Genomic DNA, 20,067 nt, shown 5'->3' with positions numbered 1-20,067 from the left:
TTTTGTTTACATAAAATACAGCTCGTAGAAACAGGAGAATAGAAAGACGATACACACAGGACACCGACTAACTTGTGAATGTTTTTTTTTCTTTTTCAACAGCGACATTTCAGCATACAAGGCGGAGGAAATAGGAATAGGTTTGGTTTGGTTTATAGGGTTTTAAGTTCCCAAAGTGACTAAGGCTATGAGAAACGCCGTAGTGGAGGGCTCCGGAAATTTCGACCACCTGGGGTTCTTTAACGTGCACTGACATCGCACAGTACACGGGCCTCTAGAATTTCTCCCCCAAAGAAATTCAACCGCCGCGGCCGGGATCGAACCCGCGTCTTTCGGGTCAGCAGCCGAGCACCATAACCACTGAGCCACCGCGGCGGCGGAAATAGGAATAGATCGGAGAAAGGGGACACGGGGTGCATATCACAACAGACCGGCTAACCCTACCCCGAAAAACTGCCGGCTTGCTAGGACGCAGCGTCGATGGCGAAAACGTGCGTAAAGCGCGCATTCCCCCAAGACGGTTAATTCAAAGCCTGTTTGGAAGAGGTGGGAATAGGGTTCGGAAGCGTACTTCCTTATCACGAAAGATTAGAGTCAAACACGTGTCAAGCAGCCGGCAGCGTAAATTGGCGGGAAAGGCGGGCGAAGAGGGTAGTTTGGTGAGGTGGAAGGGAGCCGAAAGCGTCCATGACAGAAAGGGAAGGAAGAGTTATGACGTGACGAACAAAGGTATTTTCCATTTCATATATACGTATTTTTTACACATTCGTCAGCGGCGCTGCCACTTTCTGATTTATCCCCATGCCCCCTTTAACCGTTGTGTTATTTTGCGAATTTTTTCAGTTCAGGTGTTTTAGTAAAAAAGCACTACTTAACACGGTCCCAACAAAGGATCTTGTTTGAAGCTCGGAATAACTCGGGTAAGTTCGTAGAAGTGTCGAGCAAGCTGTAGTCAATGGGAGGATGGTCGAACAACTTCTGAGGAGCGTTGCGTCGTGCCAGCTGTAGCTAGTGGGAGTGTCACCTTGGCCATACCTGACATAGCAACAGCCCATGCAGGAATAAAACAAATATTGCCGCGACTGCTTCTAAGCCATATCTCTCCAGGTTTGCGTGCATACCATCTTCTAGCCCATCTGCAAAATGTTATCACTTATTGCTTGTCTTGTTCCTCCGTTATTCTCCAGAGACCAAATAACAAACTTAACTGAGCCGAGAGAAGCTGCTAGCAACAAACTATGGGCGCGACATGCGGTCACCAAAATCGCTTATTCTGCTTCCACTGCCCCTCTTGTGTCTTCGACAAACGCTAGTTTTTGTGCTTAGGTTTTGTCCCGATTTATTTACGGCTTGCTTGCGATGCATCAGAAGCAGACTTCGCGGCTGATTTGATTTGCCCTTTTGGCGCGGCTCCTCCCTCACTCGCTCTATCCTCTGTTCCTTTCGTGTTTTATTGTTTTTTATTCAGCCACCTTGAGCTAAACAAGTCTGACAGAAAGGAGCTGTGAGAGAGTGAGTTTTCTTTTTGTCGACGTAAGCATCGTATATTGCACGGCGGCTGCATTGGCTCCTTCGAGCATTAGAACAACCTGTGAAAGGTTGCCTAAATGCAAACTTCAGGAAACCATGAGCGACGCTACACGAAAGAATTACATATTTGAAAATTTTCAACGCATTTTTCTCATTTTCATACGCTATTGCACTTTGTCTACTGTTTAAGTTATAATTAAAGAAGGCATGTTTGATTAGAAAAATTAAGAAGGGAGAAAGAATATCTAAGTATTGCAGAGTCTTTATGTTGGTTTCTCGTGGAAAGAAGCTTGCGGGGAGCAATGGAATAGGCTTATCTGCTTCACCGCAGTAAGGAAGAAAAGAACGGAAATCTGTAGAGTAATATGGCATATTGAGAAGCTTTTGCAGTCGAAGACCACCCCTACAGCTCCTTTCATTGACTTCTCTGTTTTCGTGTCTTTGAGAAATCGAATTTTCCTCGAGATGCCCGAGTGAAAACCGCCCGTCTTGATTTCCGCATGGGGCAGAAAAGTTCAGTGAAACCCGTCGCATGGTAGAGTTTAACTTCCTAGTTTTCGCTTATCTTTTGGAAGGAACGAGTTTTCGTATGCAGCTTGAGATAAAGCAAAAAGCTATAAAGAAAGCGACAATGATGGCCCGCACAGAGCTTAAAAACGTCAGTGAGCGTCGGGCCTGTTTTGCTTGAACCATTAAGTTTAAATTTCTTCAGTGTATGTATCTCGGCACCCTTGCCTCTTTTTCTAAAACATTAAAGATCAACAGGTAGTGCATTATGGGCTTGAGCTACTATGACGTCACTCCCGTTGCGACCGTTCCCATGCTGAGGGAAGAAACACCTTTGCCATATGCAACAGAGTACCAATAATATAGTTTTAATTGCAGCCTGCGTGGCTGCTTCCAAGGAATATGACCGGGAGCATATTGTTGCCGTGTTTCTCGAAGAAGCCACTTTACGTGTTCCTGCAGGCGCGTGTCTGAGAACTACAAAGTCGAGAGCTTTGGAATTTCTTTGATATAGAGTGCTTTATTGTTGGGGCTAGTCGCTGCCGGTAGAGTGGAGATACTGCCATGGATGCAATATGCAGGGCTTGGAATAATTGCGCACCTTGTCTTTTGTATTTCGAGGTAAACATGATTGTTCTTACCACTCTACAGAGACTTAGAACTTCAGGAGTGTCATACGGTGTTTCGATGCATGATTTAATAGTAAGCCGTGAGATCTGAATATCTTTCGCCAAGGCTGACGATTCGAAGGCCGTCCTAATAAAGGACGCTAGAAGGTGATACTTTGGTTGAGGTCAAGTTTTTTTTTTTCATTTTCAGAGAAAATAGTTAAAAGAAACTGTCCACCTTTTCTTTAAGCTGTTCGTATTTCGTGATATAAACAAAGGCGAATTTAATGGCCTCAGGGTAAAAAATGATACGTTGAAGAATACATGAGCGATTCAGTGCCGAAGCTCTCAGCAGCACTTTACTTTAACGTGGCTGAATGTCATTAGACTTCGGTACGACCCACCCTGTTCATATTTTCGACAGAAGCGGCTGAGGAGAAATAAATTTCAACCATCCGTGTTCGCATTATGTCCTAGTCACTTCCAGGGGGCATTGGTAAAAGCCTTCCTTTTTTCTCTTAGCTTGCTGTTTCTTTACAGCAGACGGGCATTTCGCATTTTTTTTTCTGTTGGGTTAAAAACGTGCTTGCTTAAAACGCACGCCCGCCGCCGTATATTGACACAAAGCGGCTTTGGCGAACAAAATTCAACCTTTAAACGTGGCGGGCAGTTTACTTTGCTTGTGATTCAATGGTGCACAGTTAGGTGCAGACGCTCGAAACAAGGCTACATATAGCTCTTCAAAGCTCCGTGCAATGATTAGGTTTTTTCGCGAATATTGCTATTAATAAATTTTCACTACGGGTGTACCCGTTTTCTTAAGCAGGGTCAGGCCAGGCTTCTGCGCCCGTGTTGCATCTTAATAATATAAAATTACAAAGTTGGTGCAAACATTTAACTCTTCGTGTTACTTTAAAAAAGTAGCTACCAAACAGTGCTATTTTCTTATGGTTAAGTGAGTATTGCACATATTTAAGTCTCCTGACGCCGCCGCGGTGGCTCAGTGGTTATGGTGCTCCGCTGCTGACCCGAAAGACGAGGGTTCGATCCCAGCCACGGCGGTTGAATTTCTTTGGAGGAGAAATTCTAAAGGTCCGTGTACTTTGCAATGTCAGTGCACGTTAAAAAACCCCAGGTGGTCGAAATTTCAGGAGCCCTCCCCTACGGCCTCTCTCATAGCCTTAGTCGCTTTGGGACGTTAAAACCCCATAAACCATAAACCTTAAGTCTCCTGATATCTACAAAAAATACGATACAGCGCCAATTACTTGCCTTATCAAATCATATTGGTATTTAAATGTTGTAACAGAGAGAGACTGCCCTCAGGTTGTTCTTCAAGGACAAGTTTTGCACAAACTTAATCGAAACTGAAGCATGGCCTTTCACTAGTTACCGTCTATCCCATTTTTTTCTTAGTTTCTATAAATTATGAAAAAAATCTACATAAACCGCATGTTAGGAAAACTCATTTTAGCGGCGACTTCACAGTTCTTCCATTCTTTTATAAAACAATGTATCAAACTGTGCTATAATGTCTGGCTTACCCTAAAAGGGTAAAGGCCCAATCAGAACTGACACAGTGCTTTCAGAAGGCCGTAAATCTGGTAAGTAAGAGAAAATTACTCGCAGCAAGTGGCCAGATATTGCGTTTCCTTTATTTCTAGCGCCTCTTACCCATTCTAAGATTCGCCCCCGTGTAGCCGTACAAAAAGTGGTAAAGTTTCGCACCTGCTTACGGCAATAAGAAAATATTAACTGCACCGTAAAAAAAGCATACTAATGTTCCCGGGAAACAAAACGTATCAAATATAACTTCAACGGGCGACTGTTTTCAAATGCACGTACCAGGATTTGCTCGTGAAAACGAACTCTGAAGAAAAAAAAAACAGTCCACGGTTACTATTACTCAGACCTTCATTGCATAAAGAAATAGACAAAACTGCATATTTTAACTATAAAATATTAGGAATAAACGCATAGTACTGACCACAGTGAAGCTACCCAAACGCTTCTGGTTTATGTGGCTTTAAGATCCCAAAGTGGCTCAGGCTACGAGGGACGCTGTAGTGAAGGGCTCCGGAAATTTCGGCCACCTGAGGTTCTTTAGCGTGCACTGACATCGCACAATACATGGGCCCCTAGAATTTCGCCGCCGTCGAAATTCAACCGCCGCGGCCACGATTGAACCCGCGTCTTTCGGGTCAGCAGCCGAGCGCCATAACCACTGAGCCATCGCGGCGGATGTATGTGGGAAGAAAATTATAGGAGGATACCAGTAACAAAACATTATAAAACTGCATGAAGCAAACCAATTAAAGTACGTTGGAGGTACAAGAACGGTAACGAGAAAAGAGCCAACCAAGGGAGACGTCGTTACGTTCGATGCATGGTGCTTGTGAAGAAGCTAGACCACAACCTGAATAAAATAAGCGACCGAGACTGAACAATAGTATAGAATATAAATTCAAAGAGGATATAAAAACAAAGCAAGTTAGAGTGGTTTCCCTTTTACGGCAGACTCTCCGACTGCGTCATTTCCGTTAGGAACTCTCGCCGACCTCATACATGTGCGTAACTCAAGTGGTTATGCCTTGGATGTGACGCACATATTTGTTTTTTTTATCACTCATGATATCTCTCCAGAAAACGTACACGACGACAGCAAGACAGAAGCGGTCGGGGCGAACCGCCGACTTGGATGCAGAAGATGAATGACTACGGAGTGATTGTGCAGTGGCTAAGTGAGTTCACCGCAGTTCCATACATTACTTGCGACATTCCCCATTGCGAATTCTGTGTACTCTTGGCATACGCTCAGCAATCAATGGCCATCTTCAGCACAATAACAAACACTGTAGCGGCTGTATAGAGCAGCAGTGGAGAAGCAGAAATTGCATGTCATTCCAAAAGTGGCTCGCGTGTAATAGCAGAGGCGAAGGGAAATGACCGTCAGAAATATTTCGGTTAAAAATGGCAACATGATAGTGCAGTATTGTGCGCCTTATGGTTTATGGTGGTTTAACGTACTGAAACGACTCGGGCTATGAGAGACGCCGTAGTTTGGATATAAGAATGTTTGCACTAAACGCAATCAAGCTCCAATTTTCGTGCTCCATTGATAAAGTGGGATGTTCGACCACAGCAAACGGCAAAGGAAAAAGGACTGGGTAGTGAGCTCATGCATGCACCCTTTCTCTGGATCGATCATAACGCCTACCACTATGAATATACTTAGGTATCACTGTAAGTCATGATTTAACTTGGAGTGAACATGTTACTAAGGTTATTTCATCTGCAAACACAACCTTCGCATATCTGAAGCGTCATTAAGTCACAACAAAAGAGGTCAAATTACTCGCTTACACAACATTGGTAAGGCCAAAAGTAGAATACGCATGCCCCATGTGAAGCCCCCACCAAGCATATCTAATCGCTGCACTTCAAGCCGTGTAAAATCGCGCCGCCTGCTTCATTCACTCCCAATATTCATACAATGATCCTTGAAACCACTGTCCAATTTACGAAGTGTTTCTTGCCGTCGTCGCATCGCAACCCTATCTCTTTTTCATAAATTTTCTTACAGCTCACTCGGCCAAGAACCATACATCTGCGCACCTCCACCGCGCATATCACATTGCACAGGTCACCCCCTTCAAGTTATTTGTGAATCAATCAATCAATCAATCAATCAATCAATCAGTCAATAAATCAATCAATCAATCAATCTTTATTTGAGTTTGTATATGCAAACTGGGGATGGTGAGAAAAAAGCAGTGAATGATACACCGCTTGATGGGCCTCACCATCCTTACAAGTCAGCAGTTGGCACGAGGCAAAAAGAAAAAGAAAACACTGTTAAAAAGTGGATACAAGTGCGCTTATGAAGAACAATGTTTACGGAGACAGGTATCTAGCAACTGGCAGCAATAATTATAGTAAAAGACAGTGAGGTTATTACACATAGTGGCGCAGTACACCCAGACACTACGCATCACTGCAGCACAGATTGCTGAATAAAGCTTTTCCGGATGGCAGACAAAGACATAATATTCACTTGGTCACTGAATGAGGTATTGAGGAACTTTGGCACAATATACCTTAACATACAGAATCCATAGTTAGTTCTGCATTTTGGTAGTACAAACCTACATTGCAATCGGATGTCGTACGATGAGTGGCGATATGTCATTGGCACAATCTGAGAAATAAATGAATCACCCTTTATATCACTGTTTTGTAAAAACAAGCAAATCTGTAGTCGAATTATTTGTTGATAGGTGTAATATCATAATGTAGGTAAATGTGTCCAGTAGGTGAATCATATGACCCGTTGACGATTGCATGAAGCATTTTCTTTTGCAATGTTTGCAGTTTTAGGACGCGCCCATACCGTAACCTTTCCCGCCTTCTTCTTTCCACGAGCCGCGTCAGACTGGAACAGCCTCTCCCAATCCGTTGCTGTTATCACCTGCCCATCATCCTTCAACGCTAACATTGAACTTCATATGTAATCGGGAAAAAATGTTACAAAATTCTTTATTACTCCACTCCTTATGTAATACCCCAAAAGGGGCCTTTTAAGGTACATAAATGAAATGAAATGAATGAACTTCTCACATATGTTTGTACCTAGTAATAATACCCACAATATGACCATGCATTAACTATTGCACGTATTGCCTCAAAGTGTTTCTCAAGTAACGCAGCCACGCAAGAAGCACGCTTTGTGCAACCAATATCTAAAAACACCATCCTTGCTTTCTTTACCATGAATTGTTACGACTCAGGCAGTTGTCACATGCTGATAAAAGTAATTTTTCTTTGCCTCATAGCTGCGGAGATTCTTCGGAAATATTTACATGGTGAACGGACTCCCTGAAGTCGTACGTTGCCAAGTCTGTTTTGTAGTCTGCGGCGCAGCCTAAGCTTTAGCTTTGGCTGTCCCCTGCAATTCGTTCCAGGAGGTTTTATAGGAATGGAAGCTACGGGTGTGAGATGATGACTTCCTGATCCTTGCTATTGTCTCGCGAACGAGTGAGAAATTAACACTTATCGAAGTTGCCGCCTTGAGCCTATTTCTTGCTGTTAAGTACATAATTTTCATTAAATCTGTGGAGAGAAAATTTCGTGCTTCAGTACGTGTCTTTTGAGCTTCTCGCTCCTTTAGCTGCGTTTGACACATGATAGGCTTAAACTTCATTTGCGCCATAAAGCCGAATATGATTAACTAACTCCTGCAGCAGCAATTCCACAAAAAAAAGCACTCATATACAGAGCACACTTTTCTCCAGTGCCCTGCATATTGCAGGTGGCATGGCCGGAGACCCGAAAGAAAAACCTTGGTGATAATGTTCAAAAACACTTTTAAGTAGCAGTTCATCTTGTCTATTCATTTTGCCACTATAGGCAGTGCGGGCACGCGAATGTTTTCATTTTCTTTTTACGGGTCATCCAAGCAAATGTCGATCCCATGTTGAATAGTCAACGCCGCGGTAATGCAGTGTACATATCATTCACATCAGCGATAACAAATGGGCAGAAAAATGAAGTTACTTATTTTTGGCGTTGGTTTTCAATTAGCAAACTATAGCCTAATATAATAGTCCATTGTTCGAAGGAAAAAACTGGAAACTGCGCTGCAGTTCAGATAAAACAAAAAGAAAAGCATAAATACAAGAAAAGGCAGCCGTGAAGCATAACATTCTGAAAAGCGCAAAACAAATCTGCTGTGACAAAAAAAAATATTGCCGTGCATCAGCCGCGACATGACACGTTTTCTCCGAACGCCACATTGTCAGATCTCTAGTCGCAATGGATCCCGCTTTGCGCGGCTTCTTTTTTTTTTTTCGTAGAAGCAGCGCCCTGTTGCCATCATCGTCTTACAAGTGCAGTCGTGCCAGCCATCACAAATCTTCTCAACCTCTTCCCCTTTGCATTGCAAAAAGAAAAAAATAACTTCGTCCACCAGCAAGCGATGGGAAACAAGTGGGAGCCATACATCCCATTGCAAACGCTTCTACGCCCAGCAGACATATCAGGCTAGAAAAGTAGCATCCGCCAGTCAACGACTTGGCGCCGTTCGACCGGTTCCAAGAGTGTTATGGCGGCTCCTCGGGGAACAACAGCCGGTCACAGGCCGCTTATCCAATAACGGTGGCCCTGTATGAAAGGAGCAATACAGAGCATGCACAAGATCCCAAAGAAAGAGCTCGGAACGCAGAACACATTCCACGACGACCGCCATGTGGCCCGATCAATAGGCGAACGCGTGTCATAGTTTCCATACGCGACCACACAGCTGCACACACATAGGAGACGCATCAATCCCGGAGTTTTTTTACGGTTTTGAATACCTAATCAGATCTTGATAGGAATCTTGAGTTCTTTTCTTCTGGGCCCGATTCTGCCATCGGATCTTACAAAAGCGTGCAGGAATGCCGGGTGTGTGACCTTCTGGGCCAATGGTGGCCACTGGGCAAGTTGCAACAAATTGATAGCAGCGGAAAATTCAAAGCAAGGAAAGACAGCTGAAAAGAAAAGGAAGGAAGATAGAACTTTATTTTACTCTAGTGCTTTCTTCTGCGGTTTTGGGGCATCATCAGAGACGTTCTCTCCTTGGTCGCAACCACAGGAGCCTTCTCTGTCGACGTCGTCCAGCTCTAATGAATGGTCGGTTGTCCTAAGTTCAGGGCTCCGCTGGCCACTGCCGCCCGTTGAGCGCGCTGTACCAGACCCTGTTGGCCTTCACAACGGTCGCTGGACAGCAGTCTCCCACTGCTCCGCACTCGGGTTTTGCATTTTGGGGACCACGTCTACATTTTGGCAGATCCCTGCGATGTGACATAGAGTGGGTTTTTCGTCGCACCAGAGACATTTTTCTGCTTTTATCGTACGGTGCATTTTGTTAAGTATGTGTAGGTCTGGATAAGAGCCTGTCTCTAATTGTCTCTAAGTGACAGCTTCTTCTCTGTTGAGAGATTCGTGCGGCGGGGGATATCGCATTCTTCTGCCTCTATAGTTTTCTAGTATAGATGAGTGTTCCTTGGGTGCTGGCGCGAGTTCTGCGGTCTCCTCGGATGCTGGGAAAGTATATGTATCCCCGAGCTATCCTGTATGCCTCTTGGTGCTTCGTGTGCTCCGGTACCCACACAATTTTGTGTGTGGTCTTGTCGTTTTCTTCCTCGTGGTTGTTAACTCTGTCGCTCGCTGCGAGGAGTATACGGCGCGCGTGACTAACATGAAAAGAAAAGACACTAGACATCGCGTGTGAAGAAATTTAAAATTGGTTTCGAGGAAATGAAATGACGCAGTAACTGTTTCGCGTATCTCGGTGGACACCCGAACCGTGCCATAAGGGAAGGGATAATGCAGGGAGTGAAAGAAGAAAGGAAGGAAGAGGTGCGGTAGTGGATGCCTCCGGAATAATTTCGACCACCTGAGGATCTTTAACGTACAGTGACATCGCACTGCACACGGGTGCGTTTTGCGTTTCGCCCCCATCGAAACGCGGCCGTCGCGGTCGGGTTCGAACCCGGGTACTCCGGCTCGGTAGTCGAGCGCCTTAACCACTCAGCCACCGCTTCGGGCTATCGCGTGTGTTGAGGTTTTTCTTATAGGTATTACGTTTTTTTCTTCTACGAACTGCTTGATGCCATGTTTTTCATCACTTCTTACAAACAAAGCATTATGATTCTGAACCCCCCAAAAAATGTCTTTAGTACGCTTGCAGACATCGTCAGTGCCAAGCAGTCATCCTTTTTTTTACTACCATTATCAGCCAAAGAAGAAATTGTTCTGTATGCCGTGATAGCAACTGTATGCAAGGAAAGAGAGTATATATGTGCACAGCTCTGTACTTCGTTATATCATTCTTCAGTTGTGGCTCAATTTTTTTTATATCGGTAAGAAAGAACTGACTAAGCAGCGAGATTTCGTGCGGACCTTGATATTAGCTCAGAAGAAAAGTTCAAAAATAAATGGCGGCTGTGATGTATTCTCACACGTTCCTCTTGACCAAGAAGCAGTGCCTGCTCACTTGACCACGGCGATTTCGTTTCTTTGCTGTCCCCGTTACCCGCCTGCGGTGCAGATTTCAGCTACTCCCGATGGTGTCAATACCTGCAGTTGTGTAGCGTCACATTTCTGTCGCTGAGTGGCACGGTCGTCGCCAGCTGTACTGGCCACATTTTTACAAAGACTTAATCTTTGACAACGTTTTCTTACTTTGAAATATTTCTCTTGCCTTTACGCACTAACCACTCTATGTTTTTTACTCTACATGCTCCGCCCAGGTCCGTTTGCTCATGTGCGCATGTGGTGTCCTCTTTCTTGTTAGTGTCCTTGTTGCGCCGCCGTTCATTTCATCATGCACCAACTCGCCCCTCAGGCCATTCTTCCGTTTGCTACACTTGGTTCATTTCATGCAGAATTTCATTAACTCCAGTCTGCTCTCCACTCCACGCAGCCTTCTCTCTTTGTCTCTTAGTGGTGCCCCTAGAATACTTCTATGCGAAGCATACTACTTTAGCTACCACTTCAGCCCTTCACCGTGGTTATGCGCCTCCAAATCACGTGATACATGACGTCACACCACGTGACACGATGACGTCACGACAGTGGAGAAACGGGGGCCCACCTCGCGCCGTCGCAGTGGTTGTGCGCCTCCAAATTACGCTACACGATGATGCTTCGCATTCTCCAGGCTTAACCAAGTTAAGCCTCAGCCATTTTTTCAAGCGCGGTTCCGCATTACTTCGTGAAGTTTCAAGTTTTCTCGCTAGCCGCCAACTTTCGCCAGCATAGGTAAGATCATTTGTCGGGTTTAATGTGTAATGCGAGAGCAAGATAACCGCTGGCCCGGTCCTGAAGTGTGACGGAGTGGATTCCAAGAGGAGGCAAGCGTAGCAGGGGGCGGCAGAGAGTTAGGTACGCGGATGAGATTAGGAAGTTTGCGGGCATAGGGTGGCCGCAGCTAGCACAAGACAGGGTTCAGTGGAGAGACATGAAAGAGGTCTTTGCGTACCGCAGTGGGCGTAGTGAGGCTGATAGCGATGATGGAATGTGCGGAAGCGAAACGTGGGCTCTGAGAGACGCTGTGGCGGAGAGCTCCGAATTAATTTAAGCCACCCGGGGCTCTTTAACGTGCGCTGACATCGCACAACACACGGGTGTTTCTGAATTTCACCTTCATCTAAATACGATCGACGTCGCCGGGATCCAACCCGGTACACTGGAACCAGCAGCCGAACGTCAAAGACACTGAGTTACAGCGGCGCGTCTTCCGTCAATATTCGCAGGACATATATAACTGTCTTGGGGATAACTGTATATATGTCATACCAACTTTTCTAGCTCTTATTTTATGCACTTACATGTAAAACGCAACACTGATGTTACTCTCTAAATCTGCTTCCTTGTGAAAGGAGGGGTGAAAGACCGGCTGAGCTGACGTTAAATTTCTTATCGCATAGTTTTCACGCTGGCCGGCTGTGTTTTTCTAATTACGACCTCCTCCCCCGCCAGCGGTTATTTATAACACGCTTCACTGCATGGCATGTAAACTGGTTAGGCCATCAGACGCGCAATAGCAGTGGAGGTTTATCGCAGGAGCAGGAAATTGAGATGGATGCATTTGCTCGCATTTGTCTGAAGGCAGGGATAAAAACAAAAAAAAAAATGCAGCCGTATCGCCGAGCGAAAAGCCTCTCGCTGTGCTGCGCTTAGTTCTGTTCTTACACAACAGACAAAGCGCTTCTTTGGACCGGCCCCAGATTTAGTTGTTTGTTTGCTTTTTTTATCATGAATGAGAGTATCACGCCGCCTGCTACTGGGCCCCATCAGACAGCGTTTTTTACTCTGCTTCTGGCATCCTAACTACTGCGAGAATTTATCGTACGTTAGGCATAAGCATAGTGCACTCCTTGTGCACATCGTTAGCCATCTTTGGTTAACACATGGTTAGCCATCCATGGTTAGCGCAAGAAGTTCGCGAATCTCTGGCACTATCTCTATTACTCCCTCATGCAAGCCAACCATATATGCGGCTGCAGTAAAGCCACTCACTTATGTCCGTGTCATTAAATCGGAGAAAGCTCTTCTGGCAGCAAGAGTGCCCCGCTAACTATTTGCCTTTGATAATAATTACCAGTATGTAGCCAGAATGTCGTTTGATACAAAAACGATGAAGCTGAACAATTAGATTACATTTCGAGATACGTCTTTTCGCAAAATATGGGGAGCGAAAAAGTTGTTAACGAAAAAAGCCAACGGCGAGGGCAGCAATCAACCAAGGCGGAATCACCTAATCAATGAGCCAGTCAGCTAACCGGGCGAAAAAAAAAGCAGAAAAATCACCGCATTGACTCGTATACGCCGGAAAATACTGCATTAGAACGAGTCTAACTGCGCTTACTTAGCAACTTGATGTGCCTTCCATTCTCCAGCGTAATCTATTTGAGTGGCCATGAACGTTCTATACATTCGGCTTAGATTCTAGAAGACATATCTAGCAAAAAACCTCGGCTCACGGGCATGAAAAAAAGAGCAAAACTGTAGTCATGCTGCATTCGCGGTTAGCGCCAACATTTTTTATAAGGGACCATTAGGCGGTTCCTGGAAGCCGCAGTCCCTAGCATGATATTCACTACGGTCGTGCAGAAAAAATTGATCTATAATAAGCCCGTTCGTTTCATTTAGTCGCCTTCCCTGAATATCAGGCATGCCACGCGTTATTAAAGCTGTAAACTGATCGTAGAGACGTCGTTACTAGCGGAAACGTGACCCCGTACAATGGCCTCCGATTTGTTCAAGCGGCTTTGATTGCTCCATTCAAGAAAGACAGGTTGAGTACCACTTGACCAGATAAAACGGAGGGACGAGTGGTTGTTACTTGACGTAGCTCAGAAGAGAAGTATGAATTCGCTGGCAGATAACAAAATGTCATCATAAACTTCAAACGAGATTTTGCGAGACGTACAATCTCTTCGTTTATACCAGTAATGAAAACGGCGCTCTGATTGCGGCTGCAGTCTTTTCATATCAGCATGGATGTTCGGTGTTTATGGAAAGAGGCACTGAAATGTGCCACTGCCTCAAAAATTCGAAGCCATGAACTTCTTTACAGGTTACTACGCTTTTCACAATTAAAGTACTTTCTTGTGATAGCGTAGTCTCGACATATTCACGCGAAGGTGCCTGCGTCCAAACTGTCGCCAGGGCATTAAAAGAGGACGCTCTGCCGATGATAATACCTTACCTTCGTTACCTGTTTTGCTCAGACGAATATAAATTAGGTTCACTGGGTCTAAGGAAAGTTCTGCGAAAAAAGTTGTCTTGAATACTCCCTTAACACCTATTAAGCTAGAGCAATCTGATTGGTATTCGTTTACTGTTTACATGAACACAGCCAAGAAAGTTCATCGCTTAGAGCAGGTTAAAGACATTAGCGTGTTTTAGAGAGCATTCCCTTCATGGAATTTATCGCGCTGTAGAGAGCTCGAGGAATGCTCATCAGTGATCGCTGCATGCACCAATGACAGACACAATAGTTTCTCCTGCAAGTCTTTTTATTGGGTTACCTCAGAGTTCTCAACGAAGTACAACGGGTGTGCTTTCGACAGATATATTTCTTATTAGGAAAATAGGAAAAGAAATGATCCCGGTAGAAACCTTCAATATATCTGCCCCGTAGAAAAAACAAACTTCATTTATTTAGTAAGACTTCGTTTGCAGTCGATTGCAGAGCGCATTATCTATGCTCCTCCGCAATGTTCTATATAGTCATTCTTGCAGTATTTTTCTTTTCACACAAACCTTGACGGCATCTATCCTACCAAGGCTCACTACACCACCAAACAATGCCTATTTCTTTACTGTCCCCTTCATTTGCGGCACTGTAATGGATTAATGTGATGAATGACAAAAGAGTAGAAGTTATTATTTGCGGCTGTTCCAGGCTGAAGTCGGAATTGGTGGAAAATATCGCTTTATGCACTGGTTTCACAGAAGAAAAATCTCTTAATGGGCAAGCGCCTCTTGATAGAGTTTGGGGAAAAAGTGAGAATAATCCCAATGTTCGAGCTCGTACTTCGAAAACAATGGCTCCTTAAGTGTTCAACTGTGCGACGTCGGCGTCATCATGCACACCAACTATGCCTTCTCTTGGCACAGGAAGTCGGGACAGCTGTGCTTCGACAACGCGTGCGGCCCCAAAACTACATGTGTGTCGTATCCAGTGGGTGTTCGACAGCGTCGCCTGACATTCTTAGGCCCACAAATCCCACCTTACGGAAGAACTTCACGATGCACTTAACAGTAAAGCTCCGTCCGTATGGCCTTAATCTTTTCCACGATGGCGAACGAAGAACCGAACCACCATCGGGCACCAGTAGGTCATTTGCTATTAGCATGCTCAGGATGAAACGCCACCTTGATGGCGCCCATGATGTGCGACAATTATGAACGTCTGTGAGATCTTCGTGCTTAGTGATATGAGAACATGACCAAAGCTGCCTTCTCTCCCTCCTCCCTGCTTTGAATGAGCAGTTTCGCGTGAGCGTGGCTGAGCCAAGCTGCGCATGCGCGAGGAGCGAGTGATGTCACAGCTGCGCAGCTGGTGCGCTGGAGCCGCCGCCGCCAACGCTGTGCGGGGGAGACCCGCCAGCTGCGCATTCCAGAACCGTGACGTAATAGGCTTGGCAAACGCGCCAGCGCGCGTTCCAGAAGGTAATAGGCGTGCCGCGCCGTAGAGCTCCGCTCACGCTACGCATAACCTGGCATAGCCGAGCTAAGCCACTGCCTAATTTTTTTTTTTTTTCACAGACAGCTCTAAAGCCTTCCACGTTGACCATTCGACTCTCACAAGCACACGCTCGCTGAACTAGGTACAATTGAGGCACGAAAACTGCACACGTCGTTCCCGCAGTCTAAAAACGTCGCGTGTTGGCCAACTTGACGAGAGACGTGTAAACGTAGTGTTCGACGTCGGTCAGGCCGAGCTGTGCTGCTGTTAAGTTTCCCTATGTATTCAGAATATAACGGCCACTCCTGACAAGTGCGAGAGTAGTTGGGCCTGCACGATGCACACAAGCTCTTTCTTACGCGCTAGAGATCACGTAAGCAGCATTCGTCCATGAACAACTCTCCTTAAGGCTAGCGTGATGGCAGCAGCTGACGATGTGGCGGTACTTCGACCATGCCACTGCAGCTCCCTTTAGTTTTGAGCAATGAAACGCCATTCTCAACAGGCGCAGAATTTTTGCGAAAACTGCTAGCTCACTACGCCCCTGGGCAGTTTTGCAAAGATAGTTGGACATAAAACAATTTTCATGTAAACTGCCTCTTGCACAGACATAGCCGCATCGCCGACAAGATGCTACAAAGCGGTATTACTCGAATATTTTTTTACCACGCTCTTTAAACAAATTGCCAGTTCGGGGGAAAAAAAGGCACCATGTCCTCAGCGGTGAACATCGTTAGGGCTCAGAGCAGAGCTGCTGTTGGGCGCCGGGCGAACGAGTGAGGACACCAAGGTTGCAGCCTTTCAAAACATCTAACCCCGACGTCGTTGTTTGGCCCTGCGGCAATTATGCAAACGGGGTCGCAGCGCGGCTGGCAATTTCCACCCCTCTGCATGCGACCTCGTCGTGATCAGCATAAAAGGAGCGGTCTTCTTCGAAATGGCGCCCCAGCTGCGTCACGCGGCGCCAAGGGAGAGAGAGTTTCGTGAAAATTGACGCCGCTTTAAGCAACAGCAGAGCGTTGCGCGCCGCCAGAAACAATTAACAGCGAGCATTGTTGCGAGAGGAGTCGCTTATCTGTGCTTAGCTTCTGTAAACAAAATTAGGAACTTTTTTTCTATGCCTATGTTTCTGCGCATTTTTGCCGTTCGTTCGACAGAGAAGCGTACACTGTTTAGACAAAAAGGAATTACGAACTGCGTATCTGCATCGTCTGCTCGAATTTCATGCGAGCTCTTATTCGGAATCTTTGGTGATTTTGTTCGCATATTGTTTAGCGTGCTTTCTGCCTGCCTAATGCAGATGGGTAAGATGAGTAGCTCTGCCTTGGTTTTGCTTGCAGCAATAAAATACTTGTGACCACGAACAGCTACAAACCAAACCAAAAGAAAACGTTAAATGATGTAAGAAACCTTTAGGATGCTTTGTTTTAGAAATTGTCTTGTTTATCATTTCATTTTATTTAGAAAATTACCAAAACGTGTCAGCTTCATTTTTACTTGCACTCTGCTGCGACTAGGTGTTTACAGATAGGCAAAATGTTTCGCAAATAGTTAAATATGTGCCATGTAGTATGCTGCTCAAAAACTGGTTGTTCTGCAATCAGCGGCTCAAGTTAAACTACGCTATTTCCTGCGACTCGGTCGCTCCCTTTAGCGTTAAATCTTTCAGAATCAGTTCTGGCGGATACACGTCTACAAACAGGTAAGACGGGGCTGACAGGCAGCACGCAGTTTTCTTAGGCGATTTATTCACAAACCGTAGCTTAGAACTATTCAAAATTTAAAGCCCCACTCTGCGTTTCTAGAGCCGCCTTTTTACATGCTATTCGCAACCCTGTGACCTAGATGAAAAGTGAAAAGCCATCCGGTGACTACGCTGAGTTTCTACGGCTTTGCAACAGCGAACTTCTTTTATTCTGAAGAGCGAGATACTGCGGTACCCGGGCTTCCCCTGTCTACTAACCTTCTCCTTCACAACTGAGTTTAAGGGACGTCACTCTAGATGGCTGGGGGGAAGTGAGCGGGGGTGGGTGGCTTATTATTTGTCGTAGTTCACTCTTCTCACCCGCGCTTGTTGGTGGATAAACGCATTCCTCTTCTGAGCGTAGAGCAGCTCCCAGAACGTAGTGAACGCTGGGCCCGGCTTGCCACACCATTTTCTAATACTGACGCCAGCGCCCGTGCAGACGAAAGCGCCTTTCAAAAAGAGGAGGAAGTGTGTGTGTGGAAGTGTTCTGGAAGCGCACGTCCTGGGCTACGCTGCTGTTCACCCTCGGCAGCTTATTACCAACGTGACATCTGGTGGAGGTGCTGGGTACGTCGTTAATGCACCGTACGCCCCCTTCAAGCCGCAAATCAAGCCCCGGACAAATACCGAAGGTAGATACGTCAGTCTACCAGGGCAGTCACCGATTGCAGGACTTACTTCCCGAATTTGGACTGCTCCCTGTTTCCCATTTTTCACGGAGGGCAGGTCCTACAACAATGAATCCTCCAGCTACAGTGTCGCCGGTCCTGCTCCACCACCAGCGAGAGCCACCCCATTTCCACGGTCAACCACACGACGACGCCGAAGACTGGCTGGACCAGTATGACCGGGTGGCCATCTACAATGGTTGGGGCGCTGACTGCAAGATGCGGCATGTTTATTTCGCCCCTGAAGACTACGCGAGGAACTGGTTTCTAAACAGTGAACCTGGCCTTCGAACGTGGGATACGTTCAAAACAGAGTTCCTCCAAGTCTTCAAGGACAGCACGTTGTGCAAGGAGAAGCCTAGCCTGCTTTTAAAGGCCCGAAATCAACTCCCTGACAAGAGTGTGACGGTGTATGTTGAGGAAATGAAGAGGCACTTCTGACGTGTGCACCCAAGCGCGTCGGAGGAGAGGAAGATGAGCTTCCTGATGAAAGGGGTCAAGGAGCAGTGGTTCACCGGCCTGGTTCGAAGTCCTCCAGTAACTGTAGCTGACTTCGTAAAGGAGGCGAGCACCATCGAAAAGTCTCATGACATGAGGGCCCGGCAGTACGACCGTACAACAGCAACGATGCTCACGGCCACTGTGGAAGGCGCCACGGTGAATTCTGCAGATTCTCTACGTGAGATTATTTGGTGCATCGTGAGGGAAGAACCGGAGAAGCTCTTTCCAGTCGAGGAACAGCCTCAGGTTAGCACACTTGCTGACGTTGTCCGTGAGGAGATTCAGCAAGCTCTAAGTACACCACTACCTGTTCCTGCCTCTGTGAAGCCTCAGCCGTCGAATCTCAGCTACGCCGCCGTCACATGTCGTTTTATTCCATCGCAGCCGAACCCACGTTACGACACACCTGCCTCCGCCACTACACGAACTCCACCTCCCCAGCCGAATTGTCCACAGCAGCTAGGACGCCGCAGAACGGATGTCTGGAGAGCGCCAGACAATCAGCCACTGTGCTACCATTGCGGTGAGGCCGGAAATGTTTGGCGCCGCTGCCCATACAAGGAGATGGGCTATCGAGGATTCCCCGTCGGTTGTCCTCGTCCCATGTATGGGAAACGACCGCAGGAGATCGCGGATTACATCTCGCAAGCGGACTCCGCACAGCGCCGTTCTCTCGATTTCCAACACAGCGTCGCTACAGTTCCCCAGGATGAGGCCACTCTCGGAGTCCCCGTAGGGGAAACTAGATGCAGCAGCCTCTGGAGGTGCGGCTGCTCAACGACAAAGTATACAAGACCCTCCATCGCCACAGGACAGTTCTCAACCAACTCCGAATTCCGTAGCCGCACAGACGATTCCTGAGCCCACGTACCTCAAAACTAGCCGATGTCCTGACGCACCCCTCCGTGGCCACGACGCCTTTCCTCGATGCCGAACTCCTTCGACGCACAGCAGCCGAGACCGAATGCCTCGACATCCCCAAAGTAAGACACCACCAACTGCCGACTTAGAGATTTCGGTTGACGGCGCCGATGTAACCGCGCTGGTGCATACTGGTGCCGAATATTCTGTACTTAGTGGACAATTCGCCGCGCCACTAAAAAGGTCCCAGCCGCTTGGGACGGCCCACATATACGTACTGCCGTGGAACATTTGATTACACCTACGGCAACGTGCACGTCGAGGGTAATCGTGCAAGGCCAAATATCCTTGGCAACGTTCGTAGTGTTAGCCGAGTGCTCCCGGGGCGTCATACTCGGTATGGACTTTCTGACCGAAAACGGTGCAGTTATTGATCTCCAATCACATTCCGTCAAGTTCTCGACAGAGAAGGCCATATCCGTGGACAGTGTTCTCCCAGCGGCGCTGCACATTCTGGACGAACATGTGACCGTTCCTGCACGTTCCAGTGTAATGGTAACTGTCGGCTCAAAGCACATACAGCAAATTGAGGGTGTCGTCGAAAGCAAGCAGCTGTTGCTACTGGACAGAGAAATTTCCGTCGCCAGGGCGGTTGTCTTCCTTGAAGATGGGAAGGTCAACGTTCTTCTCACCAACTTCAGCAACGAACACCAACATCTTAACAAGGGGACAACTGTGACGTATACTGACGCTCTTAGTGAAACTAGGTGTGTGCATAGTTTAACAACTGCTTCGACAACTGAGCCCGAGACGGACTCGCTGGTGTTAAGTACGACATTAGCCCAACCCTGCCGCTCGAGGAGCGAGACAAAGTGCGGGAACTGCTCAATCGCTACCGTAGTTCCT

Source organism: Amblyomma mixtum, chromosome 2 (assembly GCF_055824585.1).
Source record: "Amblyomma mixtum isolate Tamu chromosome 2, ASM5582458v1, whole genome shotgun sequence".
Lineage (NCBI taxonomy): Eukaryota > Metazoa > Arthropoda > Arachnida > Ixodida > Ixodidae > Amblyomma > Amblyomma mixtum.
Note: the sequence above shows the minus strand (reverse complement) of the source record.